Source organism: Monodelphis domestica, chromosome 5 (assembly GCF_027887165.1).
Source record: "Monodelphis domestica isolate mMonDom1 chromosome 5, mMonDom1.pri, whole genome shotgun sequence".
In the NCBI taxonomy this organism is placed as follows: domain Eukaryota; kingdom Metazoa; phylum Chordata; class Mammalia; order Didelphimorphia; family Didelphidae; genus Monodelphis; species Monodelphis domestica.
Window position 1 is genome coordinate 226,922,197 of NC_077231.1, and position 13,025 is coordinate 226,935,221.

The 13,025-nt window shown below is 36.1% G+C and overlaps 1 long non-coding RNA gene across 1 annotated transcript in view; it reads left to right on the top strand.

Moving 5' to 3' along the window:
• The first annotated feature begins 3,128 nt into the window (after window positions 1–3,128).
• Window positions 3,129–13,025, top strand: part of LOC130454612 (uncharacterized) — a 60,583-nt gene continuing 50,686 nt past the window's right edge. The window contains exon 1 of the long non-coding RNA XR_008912346.1: window positions 3,129–3,203. This is a non-coding gene — a long non-coding RNA (uncharacterized LOC130454612). The remainder of the gene's footprint in view (window positions 3,204–13,025) is intronic.

Here is a 13,025-nt window from a genome sequence, read left to right on the forward strand (position 1 = left end):
AGTACTCAGAGGGAAATTTATATCCTTGAGTTCATATATTAACAAATTAGAGAGGGCAGAGGTCAATGAATTGGCATACAAATTAAAAAACTAGAAAGTGAACAAATTAAAAATCCTCAGATGAAGACTAAAGTAGATATCCTAAACATCAAAGGAGAAATTGATAAAATTGAAAGTCAAGAACTATTGATTTTAATAAGTAAGACTGAAAAAAGAAATAAAATAGACAAAGTACTGGTCAATCTAATTAAAAAAAGGAAAGAAGAAAACCAAATTGACAGTATCCAGGATGAAAAGGGAGACCTCACCTCTAATGTAGAAGAAATTAAGGCAATCATTAAAAACTACTATGCCAAATTTTATGGCAATAAATATGGAAATCTAGGTGATGTGGATGAATATTTACAAAAATATAAATTGCCTAGACTAACAGAGGAAGAAATAGACTACCTAAACAACCCCATATCAGAAAAAGAAATTAAACAAGCCATCAAAGAACTCCCTAAGAAAAAATTCCCAGGTCCAGATGAATTCTATCAAACATTCAGAGAACAACTTATCCCAATATTATACAAACTATTTAATATAATAAGCAAAGAGGAAGTTCTACCAAATTCCTTTTATGACACATATGTGGTACTGATTCCAAAGCCAGGCAGGTCAAAAACAGAGAAAGAAAACCATAGACCAATCTCCTTAATGAATATAGATGCCAAAATTTTAAATAGGACACTAGCAAAAAGACTCCAGCAAGCGATCATGAGGGTTATTCACTATGACCAAGTAGGATTCATACCAGGAATGCAAGGATGGTTCAATATTAGGAAAACCATCCACATAAGGGGATATGGTTGGGTATGTAGACTCTAAATGAACATTCTAATGCAAACACCAACAACATGGAAATAGGTTTTGATCAAGGACACATGTAATACCCAGTGGAATTGTGTATCAGCTACGAGAAGGGTGGGGGTAAGGGAGGGAAATAATATGATTCTTGTAACCAAGAAATAATGTTAGAAGTTAATTAAATTAATTAATTTTTAAAAAAGAATAGGCTGTTGCCTGAAAATCTCTAAAATAGTCAGGTTCTGGTCTTTTCCTTTTTCTGATGAGTAGATGTTTCCTCCAAAGTCATAGAACACAGATTTTTTTTTTGTTTCCTCCACAGTTATAAATCACTCTTCTCTTGCTGAACTTCAGATCAAATGAAATAATGTCTCTGAAAATTAAGACTGTCAATATGAGCTCCTATTTTTATGAGAAAGTATGATGTGGCCTCACAATGTTTTCCCCCTCAACTGCAGTAACCTTATCTTCCTCTTAGAGCTTGGGTAAAATCTCCAAGTGCCTTAATTTCTCTGGGTCTCAGTGTTCTCACCTATCAAATGAGGGGTTTGAACTGGCTAACCTCTCATAAGCCTTCTAGCCCATGGCATGGTAGTAGTGTAAGCTGCAATTTGCACCTGAGATTTCTGTTATGAGCATTTACAACTTAGGAACTGGCAAATGTTACAAACCGGGACTTGATTGTTTTGTTTACTGTCTCAAAAGTGATGGAGAAAATGTTAATAATGCAGCAGAGACTTTAAAGTGTGTCATATTTTTTGGAGAGCTGACTTGTCAACATCTACCAGCATACTCCTCTTTCTACCTCTTTGACTCCTTCATTAGAACTACTGTTTTGATTGTCACCCCTCAATGCTGAAGGCACGTGTAAAGCTGTCAATTTGAGAGAGAGTGCTAGTTTTTACTGGTGGAGAGAGTTTCCTCACTGGGAAGTTCTCTTTACTAAAGGACTAACAAGTCCAGTTCCTATCCCTATCACTGAAAAGAAATATTTAAATTAGTATTTATATAATATTTTTAAATCATGCCTTCTGAACATATGACTTGTTTATGCCCTAAGACATGTTCCACTTGTATTAGAAAAAAGTGTATTTGCTATATTTCTCACTCTCTTCTCTTCACTTATTAATCAGTTTCTCTTTCTTCAGTTAGCTAACTTTTCCCCTTATCTCTTTGATTTACCCTATTAGAGTCACATTAGTTGTGGAAATCTCCTACTGTGATTGATTTCCCTCATCTTTTTGCATCTCATTTACTTTTTCCATAATTAAGTTATTTTGCTTACATGGATGCTTATTTCATGTTCTGATATTACTAATTACATTTCTTTCTTTAATTTCTCAATTCCTCCAGAATCTTTATGATATTATTGTCTATTTCTGCGTTGTATCTTTAAAAAAATTTCAGCTCTGGTTTCTGTTTCTACAGTTGTCTTTAATTATATTTCTTTCATGACATTTTGGCTTTGAGTTATTTTAATTCATAACATTTTTTCAATGCATCAGAAAAAAAAATGTTCTGTCTATTTCTTTGAATGTCTTCCTCTGCAGTGCTAATTTTCTTTTTAAGATCTGTGGTAATTTTGACACATTTTTGGTGTTTCTACTTTCATCTTTATGAAATATAGAGTTTCTTGAAATTTTTTACTCCTTCATCTTCCCTCAAATTCAGTAACTAATATTTTTACTATTTTTTTTAAACACTTACCTTCCATCTTGGAGTCAATACTGTGTATTGGCTCCAAGGCAGAAGAGTGGTAAGGGCTAGGCAATGGGGGTCAAGTAACTTGCCCAGGGTCACCCAGCTGGGAAGTATCTGAGGCCAGATTTGAACTTAGGACCTCCCGTCTCTAGGCCTAGCTCTCAACACACTGAGCTACCCAGCTGCCCCGTAACTAATATTTTTAACACACATATTCTCTCAGGGATATTTTATAGCTATAGATTAAACAACAAGTCATGTGGTGAGGGGAATCTGAGATTTAATGAGAGTCCTATCATTCATAGAAGTTTTGACAGGAACGTCCAAGCTATGAGATGCTCCTTACTTCTCCCTCACAACACAGAGTGAGTGTAGTTGCCCATAAGGGCCAGGTGCATGCTTAGTCTGGGAAAGTCCTAGAGAGTGGGACCATTTTGGACCTGGGTGATTTTTTTTTTCATTCTGGGGCATAGAATCAGGGCAGAAAGATTACTATCACTTGCCTTGAAGAGAATGTCCAGCTTAGGAGAAGATGGCATCGAAGGACTCTATTATTCTTTTGTAGAGGATATCGATTGCTGAAAATGGAAGATCTTGGTGGATCCTTCTAATGTGGGATCTTGGTGACTGCTGCAAAGAAACTCTTGTTCCAGGTAATTGCCTCTCATCTTGGGAAGCCCTTGTAGTCCTGTTTAGTTCAAGTTAAAATGTTCATATCTTCAATATGGCATTCCTGAAAGGACCTTGACAATACTTTGACCAAGTCTCCATAGGTCTAGCCCCAATGCATACAGAAAATAATCTGGTGTGGCTGCCACTTTAGGAACTGAGTTCAAACCTTGCAGCCAGGCAGAATCAAAGATTCAGGGCTTGGTCAATGTTAATCAGAATCCAAATACATGTCTTGTTATGAACCAGAAAGTTAGTTGATGTATGATGAGAGGCTTCTCTTTAGAGGTGACCAGGATACTCCATAGTGTTATAAAAAGTTTGGGCTAGATAGGACTTTTAGGCTGATGCAGCAATCTCTTCCAAGAACACAATGAAGAAAGAAAGGCTCCCTGGGGTGCCTGAGGCAGCTTTTTTTCTCTTCTCCCCACCCCTTCTCTAAAGTTCACTCTGAAATTTTCAAAGATTTTTCTCTCTAGACCATCATATTTAGTATAGACATGATTATCTCTTTTGATTGAGGGTCATTTCTTGGTGGTGGTGTTCAATCTTTTCTTCAGATCATTTCCTGGAAGGCTTGGAAAAGTTGTGCTCTGTTTCAGTTAATAAATATTTATTAAACTTTTATTTTGTGTTAAGCACTAGACTAAGCATTGGAGATTCAAAGAAAGGCCCAGGGCATAAATCCCTCATCCCCAGATGTAGAAAAGCAGAAATATTAAATGCATACTTTCCAGACTATAATACAGTAAAAATTACATTCAACAAAGGGCAGCGGAAGGACTAAAAATTAATTGGAAAAATTAAATAATCTTATCCTAAATAACAATTAGGTCAAAGACTAAATCATAGAAACAATCAAGAATTTCATTAAAGAAAATGATAATGTGGAGACATATAAAAATTTGTGGAATGCAGTCAAATCAGTACTTGGGAAATTCATACCAATGAATGCTTACATCAATAAAACAGAGAAAGAGCAGATCAATGAACTGGGCATGCTAATAAAAAAATAGAAAAAGAACAAATTAAAAATCCCCAATCAAACACCAAATTAGAGATCTTGAAAATCAAAGGAGAGTTTAATAAAATTGAAAGTAAGAAAACCATTGAACTAATAAATAAGACAAGGAGTTGGTTTTATGAAAAAAAATAAAATAGACAAATTATTGGCTAATGACTAAAAATTACTTGTTCATATACTTTGGCCATTTATGTACTGGGGAAGGATTCTGTGTTTTTAAATCCTTAGTTTCCATTTTTAAATCAATACTGTATATTGGTTGAAAGGCAGAAGAGTGGTAAGGGCTAGGCAATTGGGGTTGAGTGGTCACATAGCTAGAAAGTGTCTGAGGTCATATTTGAACCCAGGACTTCCTATCTCTTGGTCAGGCTCTCAGTCCACTGAACCACCTAGCTGCTATCTGGCCCTGATCTTTACAAATTAGACTTGGTTTCCTATATAATTTGAGAAATGAGACCTTTATGACGTAACTTTTTTTATATTACTTCATTGTCTATGGTAACTTTTAGCAAAATATAATTTCCCTGATTATCTCATTCGATTAGGCCTATTTTTGCTTTTACTTTGAAATCATTATTGCTGCTTCTGCCTTTTTCTTTTCCCTCTCAGCTGAAACATAATAGATTCTGTTCCACCCACTTATTTTAACTTTTTGTCTGATTTTCTATTTCACATATATTTCTTGTAAACAACATGTTGCTGAATTCTGGATTCTAATTCATTCTGATATCAGTTTCTGTTTTATAAGTGAGTTCATCCCCTTCAAATTCACAGATACAATTACTGTGTGTTTCTCTCCATCTTACTTTCTTCTCTTTATCCTCTTCTCTCTTTTTTTCATAATGCCCCTCCTCAAGTCTATTTTTGTTTCTGATCATTGCCTCCCTTAATCCACCCTCTCTTTTATCACCCCCCTTCCTATTTCTTGCCCTCTTCTCCTCCTATTTTCATTGTGTAAGTTAAATTTCTATAATATGGTATATATATATATGTATGTGTGTACATATACTCCACTCTTTGAACTAATTTCCCCCATTCCTTCACTCCCCTCCACTGTAAAAGCTTTGCCTTGGGCATTTCTCTTATAGGTAAAATTTCCTTCATCCTTTCTCTATTTTCCCCTTCTTCAAGAGCATCTTTCTTTATCATCCCTTCTTAGTTTTTGAGATCATCCCAACCTAATCAGCTCACACCTGTGCTCTCTCTGTAGCCTCCTTCTCACTGCCCTAGTAACTGGGAAAGTTTTTAGGCATTATAGTTATCATCTTCTCATATAGGAATGTAAAGAGTTGAACCTCATTAAATCCCTTATTTCTCTTTCAGGTTTACCTTTTTATAGTGATGCAAGGAAATTATAAAAAGAGGAAATAAATAAGGGGACAGCTAGGTGGCTAAATGGAAAGAGAGTCAGGCTGAGAGATAGGAAGTTCTTGGTTCATATCTGGTCTCAGACATTTTCTACCTGTGTGACCCTGGGCAAGTCACTTAATCCCAATCACCTAGCCCTTACCACTCTTTGGTCTTGGAACCACTGATACTTTGTATTGGTTTTAAGACAGAAGATAAGGGTTCAAAAAAAAAGAGAAAGAAAACATACTCATCACTTGTACCTTTTCAGTATCTGTGACACCATTCCTAATAAGCTGACATATTGTCTATGTCTGAAACTCTATTTATTGTGTCTTATTGCCTCACCGAGATGCCCATTTATTACATTTTTCTTTATGTAAGGAAGAATTTATCATCTGTAGTCTCTACCCATTGACAGAATCTAAACTTTCTGAGGGTAAATATTATATTGCTTCAGTATTTGAAGCCTCAGTGTTTAGCATAATGTAGGGGCTTAATAAACCATTGTTGAGTGATCAATCCCAGTTCTGCCATCTAGGCTCAAATAAAATAAGGCTGTCTTCACATGCCAGCCCTTGGAGTGTGTGAAAGTCTGTGATGGCTTAGTGGATAGAATGCTGCCTTTGGAATCAGGAAGCCTGAAGTCCTCCCTTACTTATTAGCAGTACTGGGAAAATCACTTAATCTATTTGTCTTAGCTATTATACCATCCACCTTCCATAGTTGTTTTGAGGATAAAATGAGCTATATATAAAGTGCTTTGCAAACCTGTATACATGGTAACTATTATAATTAATACTAAAGAACTGTATAAATGGAGATTTTGAACCTTTGGACTTCATCCCCCAGAAGTCCCTTAGTATTTCCCAAAATTCCCTTTACTCTCTCCTACGCCCCCATGTTTGTATGATCCCATTGTTTTATAAGTTCTATAGCTCCTCTCTCTTTCTCTCACAAGCTTATCTAAGCTGTTAGGCAGGTTTTACTCTACCTTTTTATTTCAAGTTATTACTAATACAACTTTTAAAATATAACACTTAGTTATTGTATATTAATTTTAAAACCCACATAACTCTGGGCTTGGAAAAATAAAAACAGAATTGATCTAATGGTAAAAAGGGCACAAAAATTCACTGAAAAAAAACTTCTAAAAAGACAGTCCACGTTTTGCTGATCTTTCTATCTTTTAAATCATTTTAGGAATGAAAGTAAAGGGAGCAAGAAACAATTGAAACTATTGACATAAAAATGGAAGTTGCTAATTAATATGAACATAAAGTCTTCCCAATGAACTTTTGTAGAAGGATACCTTAAGTTTTACCTCAGGGGAAAATCAAATATTTTCTTTCTTTTTTTTAACAATATTTTATTTGGTCATTTCAAAAAATTATTCATTGAATACAAAGATCATTTTCTTCCCTCCCCCCCCCACCCCATAGCAGAGGCGCGATTCCACTGGGTTTCACATGTGTTCTTGATTCAAACTCATTTCCATGTTGTTGGTATTTGCATTAGAGTGCTCATTTAGAGTCTGTCCTTAGACAAGTCCCCTTAACCCCTATAGTCAAGCAGTTGCTTTTCCTCGGTGTTTTTACTCCCACAGTTTGTCCTCTGCTTGTGGATATTGTTTTTTCTCCTACATACCTGCAGATTGTTCAGGGACATTGCACTGACACTAATGGAGAAGTCCATTACCTTCGATTATACCACAGTGTATCAGTCTCTGTGTACAATGTTTTCCGGGTTCTGCTCCTTTCGCTCTGCATCACTTCCTGGAGGTTGTTCCAGTCTCCATGGAATTCCTCCACTTTATTATTCCTTTTAGGACAATAGTATTCCATCACCAACATATACCACAATTTATTCAGCCATTCCCCAATTGAAGGGCATCCCCTCATTTTCCAATTTTTGGCCACCACAAAGAGTGCAGCTATGAATATTCTTGTACAAGCCTTTTTCCTTATTAACTCTTTGGGGTACAAACCCAGCAGTGCTATGACTAGATCAAAGGGCAGACAGTCTTTTAGCGCCCTTTGGGCATAGTTCAAAATTGCCCTCCAGAATGGCTGGATCAATTCACAACTCCACCAGCAATGAATTAATGTCCCTACTTTGCCACATCCCCTCCAGCATTCACTACTTTCCTTTGCTGTCATGTTAGCCAATCTGCTATACGTGTGAGGTGATACCTCAGAGTTGTTTGATTTGCATCTCTCTGATTATCAGAGATTTAGAACACTTTTTCATGTGCTTATTAATAGTTTTGATTTCTTTGACTGAGAACTGCCTGTTCATTTCTCTTGCCCATTTGTCAATTGGAGAATGGCTTGATTTTTTATACAATTGATTTAGCTCTTTGTAGATTTGAGTAATTAGACCTTTGTCAGAGGTTTTTATGAAGATTGTTTCCCAATTTGTTGTTTCCCTTCTGATTTTAGTTACATTGGTCTTGTTTGTACAAACACTTTTTAATTTGATATAGTCATTTATAGTTATTATTAAGTTATTATTTTAATTAAGGGAGTAAGCAGTTTAGTATCCATAGAGAAGGACAGTTGAAAAATGTAATTTCGTGTCATGTAAAATCCAGTGGAATTGCCCATTGGATATGGGAGGGAGTGGGAGGAAGGGAGGGAAAGGACATGAAATCATGGAATCATGGAAGAAAATTCTAAATTAATTAATTAGTTAAACTTTTTTAAAAATGTAATTTTATCTATCATTTCCTGGCTCTCTTGAGATAGGAATTACAGGATCTCTCCTCTGAGTCTCTGAATGGTTCAGCATGCAATTATCTTCTACCAGTGCACCCATGACTGCTTTGGCTTTTCTCCCTCCTTCTGCTATATGACTTGGATTTCAGCTACTTTAGTTATTATCATCTCTCCTAGCCCCATCCTGACTCTTCAACTCCCTGTGACTCTTCCTCTCCAGGCACCCCCATCATCCCAATTTATTTTGAATGGCCAAACGTCTTAATAAATATGAATAAGCGTGTGCCAAGAAATTAGGTAGGGTCTGTGGACACAAAGAAAGAGCAAAATAGTCCCTGCCCTCAGGGAGCTCACATTCTAATGGGACACAAGTAATAATCATAGACCTTCAAGATATACAGGACCAACTGGAGGTAGTCTCAGAGAGAAGGGACTTCTTAAAGGGAGGGGAGGAGGCAGACACACTGGAGAAGGATTTATAGAAGTTAGAATTTGAGTTGAATTTTGAAGTCAATCAGGGAAATCAGATGACTGATTCAAGAAGGGAAAAGCATTCTAGCCTTGGGGCAATAGTTAACTCACCTAAAGTTTTGTCCAGAAAACCTTTGTTACTACACTGTGTATTTATGTTATTTGTTTCTTTAAAAATAAAAAAAGAGTTTTTATTGGTGTCTTGTTTTATCATGGTAAATTTCCCCCTGTATTCTTTCCCCTTCCCATCTCAGGGAGGTATCCTATTCAAGAAAGATATTTTTTTAATAAAGAAAAGGAAAAAATCAGCACAATTGAACAACACAGTGGAAAATACCTGAATATATGACCTTCTGGGCCTCTGGCTTGATTCTAAACTTTTCCTTTCTGGGTTCCCTCACACTCTTTATAATTTATGGTTCATGGTAGTTCATGCTTCTGAGGAGACTGAGGCTGGTGGATTACAGAAGAGCGCATCAGATGCTACACCAAGTTCTTCCCCAATATGGCAGTGAGCTCTCTGGAAAGGAAAGCACCAAGAAGCTGCCGACATAGGGGCAAACCTGACAAGGCCAGAAAAAAGTGTCAGGCTAAATAAAACTTTGGTGCTGGTCAGGTTGAGAGGCCGCTGTATTTCTATCCTATAGGAGTATTCCTTCTCCTTTTCTTCGGGGTCCCAAGCCCATAGGAGTCCAAATCTTCATGAAAAAAAAGTTCAAGGCTACTCCAAAATGCGGAAATAATCCCAGCCTCCTGCCAGTGGTTAAATCCCACTGATGGGTTTGCATTGGACACTGGAGGACAATTCCTACTAGTCTGGCACCTGAAAGACACTTTAGTCCAAGGAATACAAGGAGAATAGAACTTTGTGAGTCTTGCTTCACAAGGTTAATTAAGCTCCAAACCTGCTTTCTATTTTAGAGAACTCAAGTAGGGAGTACTACAAATATGTCTTTCTTCAAATAGGGCAGGGTAAAACAATTTGAAAAGGGAAACTGGTTTTGGTACAAGCTTCTTTCTTAGAAGAAACTTCCTGGTATTGTAAAGATATTTCCCATTTAAAGGTCATTGATTTAAGATCAGTAATTTATTATTTAGATGTCACGGAGAAATGTCCCAGTCTGACAGACCAAAAGATTTCAAGGCTGTAAAGAATATGAGAAGTTGTTGACTTTATTCTATTTTTTGGAACACTAGCATTTTCCATTTATTGGGTAATTTAGTAAAGACAAAATGAAACAATTATGAACAAGTTATGTATATATATATATATTTATATTTGTGGGCACACATATAGAATATACACATATATGTGTATGTATGTGTGTGTGAAACATGAAAACTCCATCCCTCAAGTATAGAAGAATTCCATTTAGTATAAGGCAAAGTTATTGACATGTACGTTAGAGCAGCCAAAGGACTGAGGATGATGGAGCTCAGGGCTAGATCACAGGGGGAGTGGTTTAGGGAAAAATTGAGGATAAGGAATGGACAGTCCTCTCAGGAACAGATGAACAAAGAAAGGGGATGCTTCAAGCCATGGCTGACCATGAGGCATATTTAAGCTGGCTTAAGCTGCTTCAGGTCAAGCATATGATGGACAACTCAGCAAGGTCAACCTGCAAAAATGCCTTGAAGGCCTTTGGGAGTGAGTCCTGGTTGGCTCTTTTCTGCAAACAGACTTATTTTCTGTGCAGTGAATCTGAAGAGTAAAGTAGCACATGGAAAACAGAACTGTTAGTTTCAGGAATATTACACTTAAGGATCTTGAATACAATTCCAAAGGGAAGACCCTACAATTGAGGGGCCTAGGGAAGAGATTCTTGCTGAAAGAGACATTTTGGCTAAGACATGAAAGGTACCAGGGCAGCCAAAGGCAGAGATGAGGAGGGACAAAGTTCCAGGCATGGGAAACTTTCAGGAAAATCCAGTTTCTTCATCCCAAAACAGCAGGATGTTCAGAGTCACAGAAGCTAAGTGACATAAAGGATAAGAGTGTTGTGCCTGGAGTTACGAGAGCCTCACTTTAAAAGCAGCTTTAGACACGTAACGACTATGGACACATCACTTCTATCTCTCAATTTCCTCATTTTAAAAATGAGGATAATAATAGCACCAATACCCTTGGGTCCTTGTAAGGATAAAAACAGATGATAGTTGTAAAATACTTTGTCAGTCTTCATTCAATGTGTAATTGCTAGCTGTGATTATTTACTAGATTTTAATGTAGATGGGAAGACAAAGTATAAGAGATTAAACTTTTCCAGGTTATAAAGGGTTTTAAAAGCCAACTCAAAGAAAACACAGGCCTCCTGACTTTCTTGGTTCTTGAGCTTACTACATTCCTTGGGTTAGAGAAAGATCAGCCTTTATTTTTTTTCTTTGAAAATTTGACCTTATCTTGGTACTTGAATCTATCACTCTATTCTCTGTCTCTTACCCTAGTCCAGTCACTTCAGGTCTAAACAAGAATATTTATGTCCAAAGGAAAAGAAATTCCTACATAATAAAGTGTGGTAGATATGTATATCAATGGTTCTATCTAGCGCAGCCTGGATGATACTAGAACATCCAAATGAGTCTTTGTCATTACTGTCTCCTTGTACTAGCACCCTCTGTGTTAATTTAATTCCATGATTTTCTCATTATTTAAAAGAATAAGAGAGTGTCCTGGAGTCTATGAATATCTGGTTTCCTCTGTAATTCTATGTATTTTGTTTTATGCATTTAAAATTTGATTCTGAGTTGAGGACTAAAGACTTCATCAGATTGCCAAAGGTGTACAAACAACAAACAAAAAAAAGTGCCTTAATCTATTCTGAAAAACAATTCCACAGCATCTGCTTCATTTGTGACCCTCAAAAAGAATGATATCATTCCACCCCAGAACATCCTTAATTGCAGTAAATTGCTCCTGATTATCAGAGATTGAGGGAGTTTGGTAACTGAAGAGTGAGAGACTTCTCTATGGCAGACTAGACTTTAAGTTCCCAGACATCTCTCCATAATTTCAGTTTTCATCCATAGAAAAATTCCAGTCACCATACTCTTAGAGAATTCAGTGTAGATATCAGAAACATTTGAATCTGCCTTGGCATGCCTTACTAAAGAAATAAAGGACAATAGATTGTTGTATGTTTCTACAGAATTCCACAGAAGTAAGGGATAATCTAAAAGAAGAGAAACAAAAAGCAAGAATATTCAAAGAAAATATGCCATTATACAGTACAAGCAAAATATCCTGGGGTTGAGGGGGCATGGAGTAGCTAGGTGGTCAATGGCTAGAGGGTCAGGCCTAGAGATGGGAGACTCTGGGTTCAAATCTGGCCTCAGACACTTTTTAGCTATGTGATTGTGGACAAGTCTATAAAATCCCGTTGCCTAATTCTTACCACTCTTCTGCCTTAGAACAAGAAATAGTGTTGGTTGTAAGATAGAAGGTAAGGTGTATATATAAAGATACACACACAAATACACACACACACACACACACACATACACATATAGAAGACAACCTAAGTATTAAAAGACTCCAATTAGATCATGACAGAACAAAAATCACTGACAGCACAATAAAGGAAATAATAGAAGAGACCTGCCTTGAACTTCTGAACATAGAAAATGAAATTCCAATTAGAAGAATTTATAGATCTCTACCTCCAAATAAAAACCAAAGGGAAAAGCAAAAAAATCACAACTTGAAGGGAATAAAACAATTTTAGAGACAGATTGAGAAAAATATAAACTAAATTCACAATTTTAAATATAAATAGATTTTAAAATCCAACAAAATCTAAAAGATAGATTGGATAAGGAAACATAAACCTACAATATGTCAACATAATAAATATATTTAAAACCAATAATATATAAAAAATCAACCTGAAGTTGGAGAGAAAACTTACTTTGCATCAAGTGAATCAAAAAAATTAGGATTTGCTAAATCCCATCAGCCAAAGGAAAAACAAATATAGAGATAAATAGGGACAGATAAGGAAACTAAATTATACTAAAAGTAACCATTGATGACAAACCAATATTTCCCAAATGTCTTAACATCTAAATTTATGAAAGAACCATTACTGATCTACAAGAAGATAGAGCCTGTGACATATAGGTGATAGATTTAAATATCCCTGTATCAGTTTCAGATAAATCTAACAGAAAGAGAAATACAGGGCAAAATACAGAATGGAACAAATTTTTGGATAAACTACATAGTTGGAAGACTTAGGGCAACTTCAAAA